We start from the raw sequence: 24,722 nt of genomic DNA, 5'->3' as shown, positions 1-24,722 counted from the left end.
TGTTAAGAATGGTTGTGGGCATAGAAGGTAAGGAAAGTAGACACATGTATAAATTCATTGTTTTTCCTTCAGGAACCTTTCTTAGACCCTCTGGCCTTGTGGTATCTGTTCCCTCCTATCACTCTCCCTGTTTCCACCACTAATGTAACACAATTCACTTCTAGTACCTCTCAGGGATTAGTAGAACTAACTTGTAAAATGTTGCTCTGAAGTCCACACCAAAACAATTCACTCTGTTTACATGGCACTCCAGGCTTCACAAAGCACCTTCACATTTCATTTCATCCCATCTTCCCAACAGCATTGAGCAGCAGAAATAGCCAACATGACCCTATTTCTTACCTGCAGGAATGGGGAGGGGGGCTGAGGGAGAGGTTAACGGCCTGCCCACGGTCACTCACACAGAAGTGGGTTCAAGCTGGAGTGTTCTGAATTCATGTCCACGGCTCAGCAGTTCTCTTCCCAGTTCTGCTGTGTTGTCAATGATTTGTGAACTTAGAGGGCACAGGGCAATGAGCATTTGACCACGAATCAGAAAAGAAAAGAAAGTCTACTTTTTCTCCTTGTCAGTTTTCTCAACTGTAAAATAAAGTCAGAGAGTTTACCGCTCAAGTCCCAACCATTTCTAATATAGGAAAACATTGACTGGGTCTAGGTTCCTGGGAGGCAATTGAGGATAGTTCTATAACATTGGATATTTTATATAGTAATGTATTTATTTAAAAAAGTGTTACTTATTCCTGTGCATACAAGATCATTCTTAACATTAATGTTAGCAATATTAACATTGTTGCTAACAGTTATAAGGAAGAATCCTGTTAAGGCCAATGGAGATTAAGGCTCTTGATTAACTTTTCAGATCAAAAATTTGATTTCATAAAAAGCTTCTGCACAGTGAAGGAAATAATCAACAAAACTAAAAGGCAACCTATAGAATGGGGGAAGATATTTGCAAATGACATATCTGATAAAGAGTTCGTATCAAAATATATAAAGAACTGATAAAACTCTACACCCCCAAAATGAATAACCCAATTGAAAATGGTCAGATGACATGAACAGACATTTTTCCAAAGAAGATCTACAGATGGACAATAGACACAGGAAAAGATGCTCAACACCACTCATCATCAAGGAAATATAAATCAAAACTACAATGAGGTATCACCTCACACCTGTCAGAATGGCTAAAATCAGCAACACAAGAAACAACAGGTGTTGATGAGGATGTGGAGAAAAGCCAACACTTTTGTGCTGTTGGTGGGAATGCAAACTGGTGTAGCCACTCTGGAAGACAGTATGAAGTCTCCTCAAAAAATAAAAAAATAGAACCGCCCTATGATCCAGCAATTGCACTACTAGGTATTTACCTAAAGAATACAAAAATACTAATTCAAAAGGACACATGCTCCCCGATGTTTATAGCAGCATTATCTGCCAAATTATGGAAGGAGCCCAAGTATTCATTGACTGACAAATGGATAAGAAAGATGTGATATATATAGTGGAATATTACTCAGCCATCAAAAGAATGAAATCTTGCCATTTTCAATGACATGGATGGAGCTGGAGAGTATTATGCTCAGTGAAATAAGTTGGTCAGAGAAAGACAAATACCATGTGATTTCACTCATATGTGGAATTTAAGAAACAAAACAAGTGAGCCAAGGGAAAAGAAGAGAGAGAGGCAAACCAAAAAACAGACTCTTAACTATAGAGAACAAACTGATGGTTCCCAGAAGAGAGGTAGGTGGAGGGATGGGTTAAATAGGTGATGGGGATTAAGTGTAATGAACACTGGGCGATGTGTGGATGTGTCGAATCACTATGTTGTACACCTGAAATTAATATTACACTAACTGGAATTTAAATAAAAAAAAAAGAAAAAAATATTTGATTTCAGTGGTTTATCCAGAGGTGTTCAAACAGAATGATGATGATCAGTCAGGATTTAACCAGACCAACAATAACAATACAGTAACCAATAATAAAAATTGCTAGAATTTATTGGGCACAAAATAGAAAGTATATTTTCTGGATTATTCTATCTTGATCTCCCCCAACAGCCCATGAGGTAGGTACTCTTGTTATCCCCTTGTCAGTGAGGAGCTGAGACCAAAGATGCTAAATGATTTGTTTTGTATCTTCCAACCATTAAAGGTTAAACCCAGGATTGAAACTCAGGCAGTCTGTCTACAGAATTGGCTCTCTTACCAATTAAAATTTTAAATTTACAGCAGCGGAGGTTCTGGTTAGGGAGCCAAGAGAGGGCACTCATCTTTGCAAGGCACGCCACTGAGGACACTGAAGGACAGTTTCCATTTTCCTTGGAGATCTTAATTAGACCAAAGGTTACTGGCTGTCTTGGGGGGATGCTTCAATCCTACAATACTGATGATCTAGAAACAGAGCCCTGGGTAGTGGTGGAGACACTCAGAGTTTCACTGCTTGGCTTTCAGTTTCCTGACTCCCGTGGAACCCCCCCCCCACTCTGTTATGACAATACAACATTACCTCAGATACATTGCAATTCATCTGAGTAGGTTACCATAAACCACATTCTAACTTGTTTTCCTGGGGAGGTACCTTGGGGTCACTCTGGACTTGGGGGAGACTCTGGTGTCCTTAATTAAATTTGTGAAGCATCCTGTTCTCCTTGACGGAAAATGGGGAGAAGCCCTACTCCCATCAACAGCACATTTACAACCATCTCCTAAGTGGTTTATTTCTGCAGATGGAGAATCTCAGTCATTTTATGTTCTTATTGTTTTCAATTTACTGACCAAATTCTGGGACTGGGCCCAATTTGGGGTTTGTAACCTCTTGTGTGTTATTATAGAGAAAAGTAGGGCATAATTAATGAATTTCTCATTTTTGTCTCTGATTCAGACTCTGGTTTTAAGTAGGACAGTTAGGAGTTATATACTGATGCATGTAGGTGTATGTAGATATATGTACATGTGCACATAACACACTTATTCAGGAATATACATATTTGGTCTCTAATATACTTTATCTCTAGAGGGAATCTCATTCTGATGTCCTCTTTTATATAGCTTATGTGCTGTGCTGTGATAGACTCATTTCCTACCCTTTCCCTTTTATTTTATTAAATTTTTTGCTTTTGACAGTTCTCCCACATCAAGTATTTTCGTAACAGGAATTAGATATAATATAACTTATCTATCTAGTAATTAATGTAATTTAACACCACTTATACAGCATACACTGTATGCTGGACACTCCTCCAAGCATGTTACAAATATTAACCAGTACAACCCTATTTATAACTCTTTAAAGGGGATCCTATTAACTATCCTCATTTTACAGACCAGGAAACTGAGGCAAGTTTTCTTTTCTGCTGGGGAACCGGGTTTGTATGTGGGGAGGTGATGTGCTTTGTTTGAGCGGTTTGTGTTTTGTTTTCCATTCAAAAGAATGATAAAAAGCTATGATATGATCGAAAAAAGAACAGCTATTCTTCTTGAGCAGAAAAGCCAGAATCATCAAAGACTGGATTTACGTAATGATGTACTGGTTTTATAGCTAAACACTTAAAGCTATTAAAAACACTTTTATTATTAAAATTCCTGCAGGAAACGTAACTTTGTTATTGTGATACTTAAACTCTCTGGCTTCTCACTTCCCCTCCCTTTGAAACAATTATGTGCATAATGTGATTTTTAATAATCTGTGGTTTCTTTGGAATGCTAATATCATGTTCAAGCATCGAAGGATGTCCTTCTTAAGGCTCTTGGCCTCCTTGACTATGCATACAATGTGCTGGTTGCCCAGAAGACTTGGTCTCACTCCTGCAGCAGGCAGGGCTCCGAGGAAGGGTGGCTAACCACAGCTGAACCTTCCTCTGGCTCATCAGGCTTCTGCTTGGGCGATGGAGTCAGTCAAACCTGAGTTCATGAGCCCTGGCTGGCTTCGACCAGGATGGTAGTGGAGAGGGGCTGAAACATGAGTGGATTCAGGATATGTTCTGGAGCTAAAATGGATAGGAGTTGGTGACTGACTGGTCATGGGGGTGAGGAAGAGGAATCTGTTGAATTGGAATTCTCTGGTTGTTTGCCTCTAACCTCCCTGGGTTCAGGGACATTTGTATTCTTGGTGCTCACTGTTATATTGGCACCTGGTAAGCAACCAAAAAATATTTATTGAATATATGAATGAATGAGTGATGAGTGGAGACAGTGTGATCCAGTGGAAGTTCTGCGATTTACCCAAGGTCACATAACTAATGGCAGAACTAACCATGGAATCTAGGTAACGAGGCTGTGTATGACAGAACCTTTGACTTTATGTCCTATATGTGGTCTCTCTCTTTTCCCCTTCTGATTTTTAACTCTTTGAAGGCAGACCTTGTGTAAAAATCAATATAGCTAATGTTTTTATCTGGCAGTGGAAAGCTGAATCAAGCATGGATGTCTCTGTGTGCATATTTGTTAGCTAGGATGTGCTTTCCTTTTGAGGATAAGGGAGGAGGCAGTTGGGGGAAAGGCTGGAAGTTAACAGATACTGTAAGATTCTCAGGTTTTTCCACTGTCAAAAATGTCGACTTTAGTTTTTCATTATTTCCTTTCTTCTCCATTCCATTCTAACAATGGCCCACCCCTTGCCTGGATTAATGCAATAGCCTCTTAACCTTCCACCTTTTCTCTTGTTATTTATGTGCTACTGACCTCATGAAATAGAGTCATCTTAGCTTTGCCACTTATTAGCAGGGTGATCTGGGCCAAGGCATTTATTTTTTCAGAGCCTAAGTTCACTCATTTGTTCAAAATAGATAAAGACAAAAAATGCCCTACTAATACTGTGAAAATTTGTTGAAAATAACTGTGAGAACCAGGCCAGACCACAAAGGCTGGGCCAGGCTAGAGGACTGGAGAGACCAACCAGCTAGTCTTGGCTAAAGGCAACTTCCTCTTTGGTTCACCATTGCCTCAGCTAGCAAAGAGTGCAAGGGGTGGAGGGTGTATAGTGGTGCAAGTGGTAACACTTCCCCAGTGCATGCTCAGAGTTCAGTGATTTGGGCAGCTTCTGGAGGTTTCAGTGAAGCAGTTGAGGACAAGGCCTCTTTCTGGGTAATGCTGCTGTATAGATTTTAAGGTGTTCTCCTACTATTAATGCTACTAAATTTCTAGTGCCAGAATGTGCACTATGCTAGATATTTTTGTATACTTCATTGTATTTGATCAACATGACAAAGATGGAAAGTAGATATAATTATCTCTATTTTACAGGTGTGGTACCAGTAGAAATGTTAAGTAACTTGCCCAAGACCACAAAATCAGGTTTATTTCATTCCCAAGCCTTTTAATTTGAAGTTACAGTTATTATCAAATTATACACTCCTTAAAGTAGGATCTGTGTCATATAACTATTTATCCCCAAGCTGCTTTGAGCATAAAAATTTCTTTGTACATATTTTTTGTTGCATGAATGGGTAGATAACAACTTGTTTTATAGGTTATGGTTTAAAATTAAGGGACTCTGTAAGACTCTTAGAAAGTCATTAAGATGTCTGAGAAGACCTCTCTCTTGGAGGTCCAGGCCTAAATTAAACTTCAAAGTTGGGGTGCAGAAGTAAGGAGGATATTTGGGAACACTTAGTGATTTACACTTACATAAGAAGATTTGTAAGGAGAATGAGTACAGAATGATCTTTGTCTAAGGGCCAGGAAAATGCAGTATGAATCAAAAATCAAAACGAAATCAGGATAATACTGAAACAGTGTTTCCCAAAGTATGTTTCAGGGAACTGTATACCCAAGAAATACTATCTTGTACGATGCTTCTCCAAAAATAGGTCATGATTAAATACAGTCAACTCTTGAACAATGCAGGGTTAGGGATGCTGACCTGTGTGGTCTAAAATCCACCTATAACTTTTGATTCCCTAAAGACTTAACTTCTTTTTTTATTTTATTTTTTTTATTTGCAAGAGAGAGGATGAGAGAGAGCACGAGAGGGAGGAGGGTCAGAGGGAGAAGCAGGCTCCCCGCCGAGCCGGGAGCCCGATGCGGGGCTCGATCCCAGGACTCCGGGATCATGACCTGAGCCGAAGGCAGTCGCTTAACCAACTGAGCCACCCAGGTGCCCCAAGACTTAACTTCTAATAGCCTATTGTTGACTGGAAGCCTTACTGATAACATAAAGAGTCGATTAACACACATTTTATATGTTATGTGTATTATATACTGTATTCTTACAATGAAGTCAGCTAGAGAAAATAAAATGTTATCAAGAAAATCACAGGGAAGAGAAAATACATTTGCAGTACTGTACTGTATTTATTGAAAAAATCTGCATATAAGTGGACCCATGCAGTTTAAACCATGTTGTTCAAAGGGTCAACCGTACATACAGAAACAGAACATAGTATATACTCTTGTAGCATATGTTAGTGTTTTAAAAGCTGAGAATTCCTATACTTAAAAAACGCTAACAACAATAAAGCCCTTTTTACTCTATTTAACTAGTATTCCCAAACATATTTACCATATATTCTCCCTCCACACTCCATCATTTATTTGCATACCAAAGAACTAATGGTTATCAGAGCCCACTGAGAAATGCTAGAAAGGAAATTGAGTAGTAGTTGAAAAAAACTCCTTTTCTTTCTCTCTCTTTTTTTTATGCTTTCTTACTTAATATTCAGATAGTTTTGTATTTGTTGATAGAGGTTGGTCAGTTTCATCCATTCACTCAATAAATACTTACAAAATACCTATAAAGCTTGACATGGTAGAACACACTTTGAGTTGGTAGATCCTTGATTTCTCTTGTCCTCACGAGGAAGGGAAAAGAAAGGGGTGCAGGAGTCCTGGGGATAATGAGTAATCAAGAGATTTCTGTCCTTCCACATTTAGAAGGTATTAATGCCCAAATAACAAGGGTCTAGGTCTCTATTCTGCCATCAAGAAGTTCAGAATTTTATTAGGGTTTCATCCTCAAGTAATTTTTTGGAACCTTAAGGAGCTTCTTCCCAAACCCTTCCATTCTAGCCAGGCAATCTGATAGTCTCTGGCTCTGGAACAGGACTCCACTTCTGCTGGTCCATCTTGTTGCTTTTCCAGGCTGTTGTCTTTTTGTTTCTTCCCAAGGGCAAATAAAAAAGTTTAGTTATAAGACAGCTTAAATCTAGATTTAGGAAAAAAATCTCATGCTGCAGGTCAATAATTTTGCTAGTTATACTCAAGTTATATGCTCAAATAACAGTATTTTACATCTCAGTCTGAAGCATTTGCGTATGTGTGTGTATATATATTCATCAAATGTTCATCAAAATGTTGCTTCCAGAATTAAGGGATAGTCTGCACCCTAAAATACAGAAGTTCATTGCAACCTTTCAGATGAGTTTTCCAACTTGAAAAAACTTAAGATCTTGTCTTCTATAGAGGAGGCAATGTAAACATTTTGGACCAAAGAGAATTTCTATAACAAGTGATGTGATTCTGGGGTTTTGCATACCTATCCAAAACAGTAATGGAGACTTTCTAACTTGAAAAAGCTATGAAGAAGAGAAGAGATCATGGAAATTTCATATATACACTATATATCTAATATGTATAATATTAAGAGGTAGAATCTGAAAGGAAAGACCACTGCATGGATAGTATGCCTGTTTTAGTAGCCTGAGTTCTTCCTGATATGAGGGCTATGTAATTATTTTGGGAAGTGATTCCAATGAACAGGAGCTGGGTTGGGACTACAACACTGAATAGGGAAAGAAGCAAAGACAGGATGTATGACTGACCTGGTCGCTGCTGTGGGTGACTGAGACTCCGTCCTTTGGGGGAAGCTTCTGAGAAACTGTAGAATGATCCTCAGACTCTTCTGCCTTAAAACCAGAGGTAGAGTAGCTTATCTATTGGCTCCCGTGCCCATTGATCCAAGTTGCCCTCTGAGGTACTACCTCCCTCACTTCCAGGTTTGCCCATATGTCAGATGACTAGTGAGTTCCAGTGGGTGAAGAAAAGCCCCAGAGAGGAAAGTGAGACATACCAGCTACTGTCAAGTTCAGCCTGCATTCCTCTCTAAACCATGCCATTTATTTATCATGTCACGTAAAGACCAGCTAAGGTCTTTATCTGGAGCAGCGTCTCAGTTCAAGGGTCAATTGCTCATAAAGCTATAGGCTGCCTGGAGGAAGCACAAATAATATGGAGAGTAAGCTAAAATTAGCACAAATGAGATGGCCTTTGTCAAAGGTGACTCCCACTCCCTCCCATTTTTTCTGGCTGTCCTTTATTTAGTATGTTTTGTGTACCAGACACTGCATCAAGCACTTCACAAGGATTACCTATTTCGTTCAATCCTTACAAAGTGGACATTGTTACCTTTCCCATATGAGGGTTGGTTGGCAGAAACAGATGTTGTGGATCACTATCTCAGTGCATCCGTGCCTGCTGCCAAAGGAGTGAGAGGCTTAGGCATTTGATAAATATGAGGACAAGTGATTATTTTTACTAAGGCTTGGAAAAGGCCTAGCCAACCCCCATCATTCTGTCTCTTGACTCTGCTTTATTTTTCTTTTGACCATATTATTTATTGGTTTATCTATTTGCTTATTGTTGGTCTCCTGCTACTAGAAATTAAGTTCCTTTGGATTTGGGACTTTATCTGTTTTGTTAGAATAATGTCCGGAACAGGGGAGGTAGTCAATAATTATTTACCACTGAATGTAAAAAGGAAAATGGACTTTCATTGGTATGGGTGCAATGAAGTTTGTTTATGTTAAGAACATTTTGATAATGGAATGCTTGGGTGGCTCAGTCTTCTGTCTTTGGCTCAGGTCGTGATCCCAGGGTCCTGGGATTGAGTCCCACATGGGGCTCTCTGCTCAGCAGGGAGCCTGCTTCTCCCTCTGCCTGCTGCTTCTCCTCCTTGTGCATACATAAAATCTTTTTTTAAAAAGAAATTTTTGATAAAATTGGTGATAGACACTGGTATAGGTAAGGGTCGAGTTGCTCAGTTTCAGTGAGCAGGTATAGAGCTCAGTTGGAAGCCCACTGAATATGGAGTCAGTGATAAAGATATACAAAGAAAAGGAATGAAAAAGGAAAAGATGGGTAGAGATTCATTCAAATTACTCCATCTATCAGTATTTATTGGGCACTATCTGTCCCAGTACATACTAGAGGACACACTGGTTTGATTCAATGTGATAAAATGTAGAGGAAAGAGCAAAGCAGGATCAGAAACTGAAAAAATTTAGAAGAAACAGGACTGAAGAAGGCTCTCCATAGGATATGTGTAAGGGCCTGGCCTTCTCTCTGAAGCATCTGTGTGAGTGATTTGTGGTATGTGTTAGGGAAAAGGATTACAGGAAGTTTCACACTAGAGAGACCTGGAGAGAATTTGACTCTGTTGCCAAGTTTTCAGAGTCAAAAAGGGCAAAGCTAATGTTTTCTACTGATGCAGGTCATCAAATGTCATCCAGAAATGGAGAGCAGCTTTGATTTAAAAAAAAGAAAAAGAGAAAGAAAGAAAAAAAGAAAGAAAGAAAGAAAGAAAAAGAACAAATGAACAATTATGTAAAAATTAGCTCCTTGAGGGTGAATTTCTGGAACGTGGTAAGGTTTAGAAAAACTGATAGAAAATATAAACAAAACAAATTATCTTGGGCTTGGGGGATGTGGATGGTGGAGATGGGTGCTGTGTATTCAGCTAGTAGTTGAACCAGAACTCTTTGTCCAGTGAATTACTGTTTTCTCCATCAAAGATGAACTGTCAGCCAGACCTGCAAAGGGTTCAAGGAGCCCAACGGTCCCAAGAAGAAATTTGCCCACTATACCGTCTTTGTCTCAAAGTCTCTCTTCTACTGTTGTCTACAGGGTTGCATTTCTTTGTCTGTGGGTCAGGGTGTGGCTGGGGCCTGGACGCTGGAATCAGAAGAGACATTCCTGACTCCCACACAGCCATGTTCCTTCCCTTTCTTTTGGTGGCAGAACTCTAGGGGACCAAATCCCAGGCTGGCATTTCTGGCCTTGCCTAAAACTCTCTGTGCCGTTCTAAAAAATAATATCACTGTTATATAAGTGATATAAGTCAAGCCAGGAACATGCAGCCCAAGGAAGAAGTACATTTTATGTTTTGATTTTTTCTTTTCTCTTGGCAAAGACTTGTTGTTCCCATCCCTGCTAGGGCAGAACTGAAGTCCACTTGGTGTGGAATGGGGAGGGGACCATCCTGCTTGACCACATTTGAGCCTGGTGCCTGTTCCAGATACCCTGCTGGTTACAGAGAAGCCACTGTGGGAAAACACAGTGTGGGTAAGCCTGGGCTTGCACAAAGGAGGTGCTCCAGCCCCCACACCAGCTCCCATGAGATTTTTAGCCAGGGTCAGATCTCCTTAGTGACCTGGATTATAGATTTGATGAGACCTCACTGGATCACACGGTGCATAAAGGCCTGAGTTAGGGGTGAGTCTAAATTGAGGGAATAGTTTTTGCCTAGTAGAGGTTACATGTATTATTGAACAGGTTATGAAACAGGTTATGGGACAAACCGTCTTCCAACCACCCAGGCTGGAAAAATTAGAGTCATTTAAAAATTTCTCCCCATCCTTTATGCCCTAGATAGAAGCAGTCTCCAAATCCCAGTCAAGGATCCCAGTGGTCCCAAGAAGAAATGTGCCCACTGTTCCTTCTTTGTCTCAAAGTCTCTCTTCTACTGTTGTCTACAGGGTTGCATTTCCTTGTCTGTGGGGCAGGGTGTGCTTGGGGTCTGGAGGCTGGAATCAGGTTACATGTATTTCTTTAAGACCAATCCCTCCCAGTGATTCCTACTTTTCCTTTCCATGCCCTGCCGTCTCCATTGCATAGCTCATGGGCTGGGAGGCAGCTGGAGGAAGCTGAGTATGGACTCTGGAGAAAGACATTTGGGATGTGCATTTTGGCTCTGTAATGTGACTTGGACAAACTAAACTCTCTGCCCCACAAGTTATTCTTAGAAAATGGGATTGATAACACTCCTTACTTTGCAGGAATGTGAGGATTAAATGAAATGCATTTATAAAAATGCAGGTGACTAAACAGTATAGTCCCAATTGTTCTTTTAGATGCGGCGATTAGTAGACAAATGTTTATAAGGATATGCACCAAAATGTTAATGATGTTTTTATATTGGGGTGGTGGGATTTATGGTTTTTTTTTTTAACTTGCATGTTTGTGCTTTCCTATATTTTTAAAATCTCCACAATGAAAACGTATTACTTTTGTACTAAAAATCATACATATGAATTAAAATTCCACCAAACCTTTAAGAACCAGCTGAGATGATACTGGTTTTATTAAAACTTTCCAGATGTTCCTGTTGACAGAGATCCTTTTCTGAGCAAGTTACTGAATCACTTTGAGAGGGAGATGCTCATCTGCAAAATGAGATGTAATAAACTTCAAATGGAAATTATATATACACTATTAAGTATTTGTAATATGCATCTTATAAATATACTCACACATACACACTATTCTCTCTCCCTCCTTCTCTCTCTGGGATTTAGAGATGCCCGAGCAATAGAAAGTGCTTAATAAATGCACTTTTCTTTTTCTGAATACCAGAAACACTTTGTACCCCTCTTATAGCATTTACTGTATTTTGCTTTGTATTATGGTTATTTGTGAACTTTCTATATCTGCTACTAGATTATAAGCCCAGTGAAGGCAACAGCTACTGTGTTCTATTCATCTTTGACCACACAGGGTTTAATGTCTCTTTCACTGTAGCTGCTAAATATCCTCATCGAATGACTGAATGCCTAGGTAAAGGAAGAGGCCCTAGAAGTATAAAGGCATACCCCTTTAGGGTTTCAGTTATGCACTGTCTGATGCTGGGCCTGCCAGTGTAGTTGCTCAACAAATGTTTGTTGATTGGGTGGGCACACGCAGCAGCAAGGACCCAGTGTTCTAGTGAGGGAAGCCAGAGCCTGGGTGAGTATGCCTGGCCCACTGATGGTGCCGCAGGTGTCTGTGAGGAGGTTCGTTCTTTGAAGTGGATGGACTTTGAAACTCAGACAGCTGTCCAGGGCCAATCCCTCCCACTGCAGGACCTGCCTCTGATTGCTAAGGACAGGGGAGAGGGGACTGCAACTGAAAGAAACAATGAAGGACATGACGTTGAAAGAGGGCTGGGATGAAAGTCTTAAGAGACTGAGGAGGAGCAGACAGTCCTGCTTTTGTAACAGGTTGTGGGGAGCAATTCTCCTCAGGTTAGACTGCCACATCACTGACATCCACCCTCTGTTGGTGACTTTGGCCCAGAAGGACTTCACCAGGTATTCACGAGCAGAGCCAAGACACCTTCATGGAGCTTTACAAACTTAGGGCAGAAGAGAAAGAAAATAAAGGGGCCCCATAGTAGCTGAGAGGGCCAGGGAATACAGCAGTAAGCAAGCACTTTCTAAGGACTTCCATAACCAGTTATACGGGACTTTTCATTATAAATGGAGATTTTGACAGGTTAAATAGAAGTAGGCAGAGCCTGAGTAATGCTGGTTATCCTATTACTATGGTACTCTTTTCCCCTTTGCTAATGCAAGCCAAGAAATAAATTATATATATATATATATATATATATATATATATATTATGTGCATTCATGGAGTGAAGAGAGAGTTTGAAAGAGAAAAGAAGAAATGCAGAAAGGAAAATGACTCATTGACAGAACAGGTGTGCCAGCTGAGACACAGGACAAAACGGAGTGAAGCCCTAGATCTTACTGTGGTATACCTGGCCATTTATAGCTCAGGAAAACATGGTGGGACAAAACCTCACTATGCTAGGCCAATCAGTGGGCTCCCAGGAGTAGGTGAGACCCTATATGATGTCAGTGGGGGCAGGACTATGAAGAGGTAGGACCTTGAATGTTCGCTGGTATTTTCTCGAACATCCTTTGCCAAAAGTTTTGAATATCAATGCCTATCTATTCTCTGGGATATTTGTCCTGGGAAGGAAATATCGTATGGGGCTGGTATCTGTATGTATACATACATGTGTGCATGTATATTTATGTACATAGGTAGACCAAGAGCAAATAAAAAATCTTTTAAAATACCTGTTCTGTGTATGACAAAATATTGATGATATACTTGGTAAGAACAGAGAAGAACTAAAAAAAAAGAATAACTAAAGCAATTAAATATTTGAATAGAACTTCAAGATAGCAATGAAGGAGGTGTTACAGAAGACATAGACAAAAAAAATATTTTTTGAGAACTTTCCAGATTTCATCACTGGTTCACATATATCATTTCTTCTGATTCTGTGAGAACACTGTGAGGTGGATAGAGTATCACAGTCCCATATTATAGATGAGCAAACACATTGGGAGGGTAAAGGGATGGTTGAGAGTAAGTGGCAGGTGGAGAACTGAACCTAGGTTTGTAGAATCAAAATCTCTTGCTCTTGTGCTATTGCACTAATAAGCAGTGACATTTTCTACCTTATCTCTCATTTTATCTTTTTTATATAAAACATTTTATATCTTATATACATTATATATTTTAGATATCACCATTCTATCAAAAAATCTGGGTGTTATTCTCATAGGAATAGAAAGCCCACTTTTCCTGAGAATGGCATTTATTGATGCATAGCCTGTTTCTCTGTGATTTCCAATAAAGCTTACGGACATAAAGTTTTTCAAGAATATTACTGGGAATAAGTTTAAGGTGATATTTTAGTTGTTATTCTGAACACCTTGTGTCCACTTTGACTTTGTGTCCCACTGATGACAGCTACCACTTCCCTTGGAAGTTTAGAAGACACCTGACTCCCTGGTGTAGAGGCGGGGGGCACTTCTGGAAGGTGGTGGAAGAAAACTTTTAAAAAAGCTTGGGTGGTGCTCGCTTTGACAGCACATTAACTGCAGATGATGCAGAGAAGATTAGTGTGGCCCCTGCACAAGGATGACACGTAAATTCGTGAAGCATTCCATATTAAAAAAAAAAGAAAGAAAGAAAGCTTGGGTGGCTGTGCTGGGCATGGAGATGCAAGGGAGGATTTGTTGCCCTCGGTTCTGGGAATGATGTCAATAGACAGCCTCCAGCCCTTAGCCCCTTTGGGAGTTGCCTCACCAGCGGGCACACATTCCAGGGGATTGCCCACTTCCAATGACCGATCAAGGCAGAGGGTAAAAGTGCAGCTATTTGGGCCCATTCAGGCCAACTCTAAGGGGTTATTTGCTCCAGCATTCCCTGTGGAGTTGACTGAAGCTGCTGGACCTGCATTGCAGCCAGTCTTTTCCCTGTGCCCACTCCTGCTTCCTTTCTCTCCCTTCCAGAGATGTGGATCCCAGAGGCGTTCCCTGTTTAACACCCTGAATCCTAAACTCTTTCTCAGAGCCTACATCTTAGAGAACTTGAACTGTAACAATTCAATTTATCTGTACTTTCTTTTGGAGCAGGGGTAGGTAATTTTCTATAAAGGGCCAGATAGTAAATATTTCAGCCCTTGCAGTCCAACCCTGGCTTTGTAGTGTGAAAACAGCCATAGATAATATGTGGATAAATGAGCATGGCTGTGTTCCAATAAAACTTTATTTACAAAAAGAAGCGCTTGGCTGGATTTGGCCTGTGGATGTAGTTTGCCAGAGAATTACTGATTACTGAGAATTACTGATTCATTTCAGATGATTGGAGAATTCTGGCGAATTCCTGATTAATTTCTTCATGCCCAATATTGCCTAAGTTACAAAGCAGCTCATTATTGTGCATAGTGAGTGCTGAATGCAGGATAAAGCAGTAAGATACACTCTTAACAGAGCTAACAGCCCACAAATACAGTTTCAACATAAGACAGATTTATGATCTAATGCTAGAAGGTACTTTTAGAGGTTATCTTCTGTCTAGGCAGAGCTGTTCCCCTTTAGCCTGGTTCATTAGCAACTTGGCATCCCCTTCTCCGGATCCATGCAGATGGAGAAAGAAGACTCCCAAAGGGAAGAGTGAGGGAAGGAAAGGGCCGAGGCCTCTGCCAGCACTTTTTTTTTTTTTTTAAGATTTTATTTATTTATTTGACAGAGAGAGACAGCAAGAGCAGGAACACAAGCAGGGGGAGTGGGAGAGGGAGAAGCAGGTTTCCTGCCAAGCAGGGAGCCCGATGAGGGGCTCGATCCCAGGACCCTGGGATCATGACCTGAGCCGAAGGCAGATGCTTAACGACTGAGCCACCCAGGTGCCCGCTCTGCCAGCACTTTTGCATATGTTATTTCTCTTCTTTCACACAAACTGTGTGTATTTATGTCCCCATTTTGCATAGAAAGTGATTGCCTCAGAGAAGGTAAGGAGGCTGCTCTGCAGAGCTTGTAAACATTGGAACTGATTTTAAACCCAGGTATGTGGGACTCAAGAGACCGTGCCCTTTCCAGTCCTCCAGGCTGACCTGTCAGCTTGGCCTTGGATTGGAGATAGTTCTTTAAACCTGATCATTTCTGCCTGAGAGGGCTTGGCACAAAGAGCTGGATCCTAGACCAGCTTTCATGGCTCTGTTCCTGGGTTTCATTGGAGGCTGAGTTTCCACATTTTTGCCATTAGCCAGGTCTGGGCCATGGCATCTGATGAGTTGAAGCTGTTGGATGCCTGGGACCAGCTGGTTGGTGCTGGCTTTGAAGTTCACTTTCAATCCTTGCAGGTATGAGCATGGTGGGGGCCCTGCACCAAGTCCTATCACCTTCCTTCTGTCAGGCAACTGTCATCACCCCACAGAGCTTTTATTCACAGCCTGTTGTCAGGAAGCTGGCCAATTCCTTGGGAAGGTGAGAGAGGAAATTAGGAGGCTGGGGGCTGGGAGGAATCATGCTATCGTTATGCTCTTACCTTAGGGCTGATGGAAATAACACTGCTCTGGCACCTGGAGAGCTGGCTGGAGCCCAGGCTCTGCTGCACGTAAGCAGCGTGGTCCTGGGTGAGTCCTGTAATGTCTTTGAACTGCTCTTCTCACCCGTGTAAGAAGGATAAATATTCTAGCTTGCCTACCTACTGCATGGTGCAGTTGTAAGGATCAACTTGAGTGACACATGAGAGAAAGCAGCTGGAGAAGAAGCCAAGGGCAAAGTCCAGTGGTTCTCACACGTCAGTGTACGTTAGAACCATCTGAAGGGCTTGTTAAAACAAGAGTCCTGGGGCTACTCTCAGAGTTTCTAACTCAGTAGACCTGTGGTGGGGCCTGGGACTTTGCATTTCTAACACGTTCCTTACTCATCCTCCAAGACCTTTTTCAAGTTTTTTGTTCCATGAAACCTTTCTTTGGTAGCGCAGGTCCGGCTGGTCTCACCTCTGAACTTTGAAACTGGGCTGTCCCATGGTTTGTACTCCTGTGTAATGGCACCCATGATGAGCACAGTGGTGGCTGCCTGGAGTGCTCTCTTGGGCAGGTTGCTGGAGCCACATCCTGGCTCAGGGCAGAGTGCCGGCACTTATTCACTTAGGTGTGGACAGGGAGGTGGCGGTGTGCATAATAGATATTTGTCATCCCTGACTTAAGAGACTCTACTGTATTTTCTGTGTGCTAGACTTGCCTTTACAATTAAATTATACACTTCTTGATGACAGATACAATGTCTTTTACTGCTGTCTCTTCTGTGGTACTTGGCTTAGAACAAATCACCCTGAGCTCTGAGTTCCCTGAGCACAGGGCCATCTGTGTCCTGTTCGTTTTGACTTCGGAAAACTAGCACAGTGCTGCTAGGCCATGGCAGTGGCTGCAAATATTCTTTGCTCAGTCAAATAATACTTTTCGAATACTGGAAGAATATTTCTCAAGTTTTTGTTCTGGTCACAAATCTAACAACTACAGACATGAAGCACTTTCAACTTAATCTACGTTATTGACACGCTCTGCACTATTTCCTTAAGCCTAGGCAATCAAGAAACCAGTAAGTCAAGCCTTGATTTGCAGTGTTTGTCCATTTTTGTGGTGAAGGTACTTCTGCCCTGTTAATTTCAAGCTCCCAGGTTGATACCACTGAATACAGAGCTGGGAAGAGGTGCACAGCAGCATCCTTCTCTACAGTTTTTCCACCATGCACATACAGTAGATGGAAATAAACTCAAAGCACAAGTGACTGTAAACTTATTAGGAAGTGATGGGTTTTGAGTATTTATTACCTTTTACAAATATTATTGACTTGTTCATAAGTTTGCATGATTTAATTATTAATAATGGCCGTGTTTAACACCTGGTTTGTACAATTCCTGAAGCTTTAACAACTGGTTCGCATGAAGTTTTCTTTAGCACACCACTGGATGAATTGGTATAGATCTGCAGAAGTTAGAATTTTTTTTAGTTGCAGGTCATAAAATCTTAACCTAAATTGCCAAGAGAGATAATTTTGCCTTACAAAATTTAAAGCGTACAGAAGGGTAAGGTTGGTCTGGCGTCAGGCCAGGTGTCATTAGGAACTATTCTCTCTTTCTGTCCTCTGTGTGGTGTCAAGATGCTTGCCTACAGCTCAGGCCTCATTGTCCAAGGTTTCAGTCATCCAGAGGAGCAAGGACTTGGCCCATTGGCTCTGATTATGTTCTGTGTTTGGCTCTGAACCAAGCACCGGAGTGGGGGAAGTGTGAGGCTCTCTGCCACAGTCTGATTTATCTCCCTTCACCATCAGTTCATATGTTGAAACTTTAACCTCTAGTATGATGGTATTTGGAGATAGGGGCCTTTGGGAGGTAGTTAAATTTAGATGTGGCCACGAGGATAGGGTCCTCACGATGAGATTAGTGCCTTTATAAGAAGAGACCAGAGAGCTTCCTCCTTCTGCCATCTAAAGATGTAATGAGAAGGCAGCCATCTGCAAGCCACGAGGAGAGGCCTCATGGAGAACCAAACTGATTGGCATCTTGATCTCGGGCTTCCCAGCCTCCAGACTGTAAGAAATAAGTTCTCATTGCTTAAGCCACTCCATCTATGGTATTTTGTTATGGAACCCCAGACCGACTAAGACTCTCCTTCTCCAGGCTCGCCCTGGCAGTTTCACCCAAGCATGTGGACTGAGAGTGGAGAGGGGTTTCCTCATAGGAAATTCCAGGTATCATTACTGGAAGGGTGGTTGGAAGCAGACAGCAAAGCAAACATCCATTGTAAGCTCTCCCTCCCTCTGGACAGAAGGAATAGTTTCTTGGCTCAGAGGGTGCAGGTGTCAGGGAAGCCTTTCTGGAAAAATGATTGGATCACTCCTTTTGTGTACGAGTGGGAAAAATGGGAAAGGAAAGAACGGACACCTGAGGCGGAGCCACAGTCCAAGCAGCTCCATGATTTGTGGGCTTGCTTTTTTTTTTTTTTTAAAGATTTTATTTATTTATTTATTTGACAGAGAGAGGGACAGTGAGAGCAGGAACACAAGCAGGGGGAGTGGGAGAGGGAGAAGCAGGCTTCCCGCTGAGCAGGGAGCCCGATGTGGGACTCGATCCCAGGATCCTGGGATCATGACCTGAGCCGAAGGCAGACGCTTAACGACTGAGCCACCCAGGCGCCCTGTGGGCTTGCTTTTGATGGAGTTTAGGGCAGGCCACTGGAGAATGTGCCACTTCGGCATGTGGATTATTTCAAACTGGACAGTCAAGGCCTGAAAGACTCAGGAAGAGCTTTTTACCTCTCCCTTACCCGCCTAAAAGAATTTAGTTGGGGGGTCTGGTCCCAGAGAGGGTTATCACCAGAGATAACCACGAGGAGTCCGGGCTAGGTGTGGTAGGCTAGGAAGAGTTTGGAGAGGCCTGTTTGTTAGGATTCCTCTCTCTGTTCCATTGTCTGTGCATGGCAAAATAAACTTTTTTTATTTTTTTAACCAAACATTTGCTCTTCCCATCTTCCTGTGGATTGTCTTCATTCCCCTTGAAGCCCAAGATCCCTTCCTCCTTCTTAGCTCAGGATGACATATAAACCTCAATTTTTTGACTGTCTTTTAGCCTCATAGCTTCAGGGTTCCTGTATGTAGAAAATTAAATTTATTTGTTTTTCTCCTGTTAATCTGTCTTATCTCAATTTAATTATTAGACCAGCCAAAGAACCTAGAAGGGAAAAAAAGGGCAAATGTTCCTCTCCCACACCTCCCACCAGGGGAGCATGGCAAGATGTTTGTGGCAAAAAGGACTACTGAGAATTTTGTTTCATGAGTCCCAGGGTTCAAACTTTAGCTACTTGGGTGAGAAGACTGTGCCCAGGAATGGAAGCTCTAAAAAGACGTATCTTCACTGGGGAAGTATCTTGCTGATACTAGGAGCATCTTGCTGGGGGTTTGGTGTGAATTCTGAACTGACCAGCCATCACAACACTCCTAAAGACCTATCACTATTAGATCAAGAGAAGGCCCTTAAATTTGGTGTGTGAAGTTATGTAGGTGCCCAGACAAATGAGTGCAATGTGAAGGTCACAGCTGATATTTCCACTAGGAAATTTTGGAAGAAAAAGAGCTGGGGTTAGCAGTGGGCAGGTACAGATGCAGTCTCTTATATGAACTTCTAAGGAGGCAAAATGGAGAGAAACTGAATGGAACCAGATGTTGATGTATCTGTTCCAACCTAACAACTTGGTTCTTCAGGGTCAGTCAGGGCCATGGGTACAGGAGAGAATGCCAGGCTTTCTGGCCAGCAGCAATTCCAAAATTCTCTCTATCCCTGGAGTTCAACAAGACATTGACCTGGGTTAGCCCTGTACTTTGGAGTTTTTGTGCAGTACAGTGGGGCCAGGAGAAACCTGCCATATGCATATAGGATATTACAATACAGCGAGAATCTCCTATATATGCTGAGCACTGTGCCAGATGTTATTACACACACACCAGCTTGTTTGATTCCCTCAACTACTCTGTATTACAATCAGTTGTCCTCATTTGCAGAAGAGGAAACAGGCTCAGAGGCCACAGTTACATAGCTAGTAAGTGGCATTGCTAAGCTCTAACCCAGTTCTTTCTGACTTCAATGGCAATGTTGATTTCCTCCATTTGATGATGAGCTATAGATATAGCAGCCTTTGGTTGAGCACTAATCATAAATGCAATCATCATTTTAGCTATTCTTGAGGGCAGGGTTGTGTCTCATTCACAATCATACCCCCAGTGGCTAGTGGTGAAAGTTAAGAAAATACAGGATTACATATACTTTTCTTAATGACCCTTGGCATAGGTGTTTAAAAAATTCCACTTTAGAAAAGAGGAAACTGAACCTCAGAGAATTTAGATACTTTTTCTAAGTTCTCAGAGACTGTTATTCAAACTCAGGTCTGTGTGAATTCAAAACTGATGATCTTTACATTCCTTGGTATGTCTCCCCCATTGACCTGCCCTGTGCTACTCAGCTTCTCTCCCCACTGGGTAGATGCAAGTCAATTGTGGATGGAGACAGGGTGGCAGTGATGGTGGGATGTGCATCAGTTTGGCATTGAGAGAAGGCAAGAGGTGGACCAGTAAGCTGGATTCAGGCTCAGGCCCTACTCCTCTTTCAGTTGGAGTCCTGCTTAATTTATTCTGATTTCTTTCTTAAGATTTCATTTTTTCCCCCCCAATAGGAGATTTTTTTTTCTACCCTCAGGAACAGCAAATATTTCATGTACAGAAAATATTTCTTTTTTAAAGATTTTATTTATTTATTTGAGAGAGCGAGAATGAGAGAGAGAGAGAGAGCACATGAGAGGGGGAAGGTCAGAGGGAGAAGCAGACTCCCTGCTGAGCAGGGAGCCCGACGTGGGACTCGATCCCGGGACTCCAGGATCATGACCTGAGCTGAAGGCAGTCGCTTAACCAACTGAGCCACCCAGGCACCCTCATGTACAGAAAATATTATTCAGAGGCATCTTTGGTTTTTATTTTTATTTATTTATTTATTTTTGAAGATTTTATTTATTTATTTGACACAGAGAGAGGGTACAAGCAAGGGGAGCAGCAGAGACAGAGGGAGAAGCAGGCTCCCCACCGACTAGGGAGCCCGAGGCGGGGCTCGATCCCAGGACCCTGGGATCATGACCTGAGCCAAAGGCAGATGCTTAACTGACTGAGCCACCCAGGCACCCCCATCTTTGGTTTTTAAAAGTTAACATTTAATTTATTAAATTCCTGAATTCAGAAGCCTAGTTTTTCCTTAAAGATCAGTTTACAAATCTTATTATTCTATTTACAAGTTTAATAAATGTCAATTACTTTTTTTTTTCTTGGTTAAGAGAACATTTATTTACCATCACGGGCAGACCCACTTGCTATGATACCACCGCTCCCCACATTCGTTACAGATCACATAGGTCATCATCTCTTCATCTGGATTTGAATTCCGCACCCAACTTGGCAGGAAAAGTGTTCCTCTGGCGTTACAGTGACCTTGCAATTGAACTTCTCACAGCGTCTGCATTTTATTTTCTTTGCCTGCGTGCCCTCAGTGGCGTGGGGAAGGTGATGTTCCTGCATGCAAGGTTCCGTGTAGGAGGCTCTCAACTGCTTCAGTTCTTTGCTTGCCATCTCCATCACCGTCATTTCAGTGAATTCTCTCTGAGACGTGGTCCTAGAGAGCAAGTTCTGTTGTAAATGAGAATTTTTGGGGTTCTTCAGATTGGCAACTTTGCTTCTAACACAAGTTTTGTACTTTTTGACGCTCTTCAAACGAAGGGTAAAAATGTGCCCTTCAATTTCTCTTGCAAAGTTTTGCCACAAATCAGCTTTGGACTGATCTGTGCAAGAACTCATTAAAGCTTCATAAAGAAGTTCTGTGCATTTAGCTCTCACAGGTACTGTGGGATCCAGCGGCTCACTGGATCTCTGGTCAGTGGATTTTGGGTCACCACCCCTGAAATGCTCCTCCTTGGGCTCCATTTGACTCGTGCCATTTTCAGTCACAAGTGTTTCAATGGCTCTTGCAACATCGTGGGGTGATTAATTAGAACTGGAGCCGCCTGATATCTCATCCTGACTTGGGTCATGAGAAAGTCCACAGTTTTCTTCGTTTCTGCCCGTAGGGAATGATTTAGGGCTGTCCCTTAGTTCGAAGTGGAGATCCTTATAAAGAGCTTCCCATTCTGACAGCAAACACTTGCCTTTCTTTTTCAAAGCCACTGTAGGATAGTTTTTGAGGACTCTGTACACCGCCCTGACCATGACGGTCTCCTGGAGATGCTCTTTAGTCACATGAAGAGTCTCCAGCTCAGTAAGGTGGTTGCCAAGATCCTCAAAATTCCTTTTAGACATCAGTTGCTCAATAAGGGATGTTTTGGCAGCTACCTGCTTCTGGTCAGACATCTTTACAGCTCTTAACAGCAGAAGGCAATGTACATTTATTGAAGTCCATGTGCCATACACATTCATGTCATCTCCATCCTCACAATGAGCCCAAGTCAAGTATATGGCTTATCTCCATCTTACAGATGAGGAAACTGAGAAGTGCAGGAGCTCGGGAATCTCGGGAGACCTCCACGTTGAGAAACGTCAATTACTTTTAAGGAAGCCTTTGATTAATAATTAGGCCCACTTACAGACTTATATACCTCTAAGCTTTTAAACCCCATTTATGAATTGAATATCTTAATCTCATTTGAAATCCTTCAATATCTTGATAAAATAATCTTTCTCAACTTCTAAGTAACTCTTATAAATTTAATAAAATAAACTTACATAGATAGTGATTCTTAAGTATTCTTAGTGGTTCCAATACTGTACATAACCTTAGAAAGATTACACTTAAATATACCAATCAAGATTACTCATACGTTTCAAATTGGGTTTTTTAGTGCAGTAAATTTTATAATAGGCCAAACAACTTCTTTTGAGTATTACAAATACTTATACTACCAAATAGGCACAGATTTATCCTTAATACGTAAATATTAATGTTCTAAGTGTGAGTCTTTTAAACATTTTATTCTTAATTCTAAATTTTCCCAGAGTTGAAAGATGCTTATCCACTGAGGGACTAATAATGCCATCCCAAGCAATTTGGGGAGAATTCAGAGATTTTAGGTAGGATTGTACCTGGATTTCTGCCTGCCCTATTTGTAGCCCAAACCTGGACTTCATCCTGTTACAGGTGGTCGGGCTTGCATACAAGGCTGCACAAACTGGTATGGCCACACAGGTACTTACCAGGGTATCAATCGTGCTTACTCTCATTTTATTCCACTAAGCCCTGTCCCACCCAGACTACTCACGGAAGCCTGAAACTGACTCAGGCTGTCACATGATTTGATTTTGCTTTTCTTTGTCTAGGATATATTAATTTCTTTTCCATCTAGCTCCAATGACTTTTGACATTGATGGAATTCTATCTTCTTTCCATATTCTTCCTGACCAGTAGGGCCACACAATTCTAAGAGTTATTAAAATGATATCCAATTACATCCTGCAAATCTCACAGCTTCTAAGGTAGAATGCCTGACAATTTTACAAAGGCTTCTATTGTTTAAAAGGTTGTTTTAGAACATAACACTGGTGGAATCCTCAAGGTTTAGAAGAAAGAACAAATATTTTGGGAGCAATTGCTATGAGCCGAGTACTCTATGTACATTATTTTATTTGTCTTCCAACACCCCTTCAAAGTGTTTATTTTTATCCCCATATTCAAATGAGGAAGCTGAGGTCATGGTGTTTCTCAAGGCCAAATGACTAATAAATGGTAGAGCTAGGACTAGATTTTAAGACTGTTTGCAAAGTTCAGGATCCTTCCACTATGCTACTTTCCAAGTTTTGAAGGTTTTATTACATGGCTCTCCGAATAGTGGAGTAGTCTCCTCACTTCTGCACCTTGACGACCAAAACCTTCTAGTGTAAACCTGATCTTTCCAGACAACCTCAAGGCTCAAAAGCAGTATCTGTCGCCCTTCTCCTCATACTCCTTAAACCACCAAGATTTAGATTAAGATTTAAGATTTCCAAGGATTTTCATGACAGCAGCAAATTAAGGGCAAGCTGTAAGACACATTACAGTCACAGTCTTGGGCCAATGTTCCAGGGTCCTGAGGCGTTTGCATAATTCAAACCCTGACCTCAACTGATGGTGGGTTGGTGGCCCCAGAATGTTTCACTTTGGCATGTGGGTTATTTTGAACTGAAGACAATCAAGGCCCAGCAGACTCAAGAGCTTTTACCTCTCCCTTAACTGTTTAAAAGAATTTAAATAGGAAGTCTGTGATGGGAAGAGAGCTATTACGAAAGATAACTTTTTTTTTTTACACATGAGAACAACTTCTCCATATGGTATGGCAAACATTTGTTTACCAAACATTTGCTCTTCCCATTTTCCTGTGAATTGTCTTCCTCCCCTTTGCAGTCCCAGACCCTTATTTCCCTTCTCCTACTTGGGATGGCATATAAGCCTCCGTTACCTGTCAAGGGAGAGCCTCTCATCTTTGTGGAGCTCCCACTGGTACATAGTTAAAGTTGTTTTTCTCCTGTTAATGTTTTATGTCAAGTTAATTATTAGATCAACCAAAAAATTTGGAAAGGAAGAAAGAAAAGTATTTCTTCCCTGCAGTTTTGGTGCCCAACATAGGGCTGTCCAGGATCTGGCCAGTGCTCACTTCAGGGCTGCTGCAGGGGAGAGATCCTGGGACCTCTGACGGAAGCTGGCAGAAGGTAAGAGTTCTTACCATGTCAGTCTCCTGGATCTCTGTCTGCCCGGTCTGTTGGAAGTGAAAAAGGTGAGAATACTTTTCTTTTTCTAAATTTAGATTAGCAGAAAATATTTGGGTGAGCTAGTTACTTGGGTATAGCAATTCTGGTAAAGATTTGTGATGAGTACTTTT

The 24,722-nt window shown here is 41.5% G+C and overlaps 1 non-coding gene and 1 pseudogene across 1 annotated transcript; one reads left to right on the top strand and one right to left on the bottom strand.

Moving 5' to 3' along the window:
• The first annotated feature begins 13,851 nt into the window (after window positions 1–13,851).
• Window positions 13,852–13,953, top strand: LOC115940203 (U6 spliceosomal RNA). Its single transcript, XR_004075000.1, has one exon. It is a non-coding gene; the product is annotated as a U6 spliceosomal RNA (small nuclear RNA).
• Window positions 13,954–20,939: 6,986 nt separating this feature from the next.
• Window positions 20,940–22,643, bottom strand: LOC102728213 (transcription elongation factor A N-terminal and central domain-containing protein pseudogene; annotated as a pseudogene).
• Window positions 22,644–24,722: the final 2,079 nt, after the last annotated feature.

Source organism: Leptonychotes weddellii, chromosome 11 (genome assembly GCF_054177405.1).
Source record: "Leptonychotes weddellii isolate Sample4059 chromosome 11, ASM5417740v2, whole genome shotgun sequence".
NCBI lineage: Eukaryota > Metazoa > Chordata > Mammalia > Carnivora > Phocidae > Leptonychotes > Leptonychotes weddellii.
The sequence above is the reverse complement of the archived record's forward strand: the minus strand, read 5'-3'. Positions and strand labels throughout refer to the sequence as shown.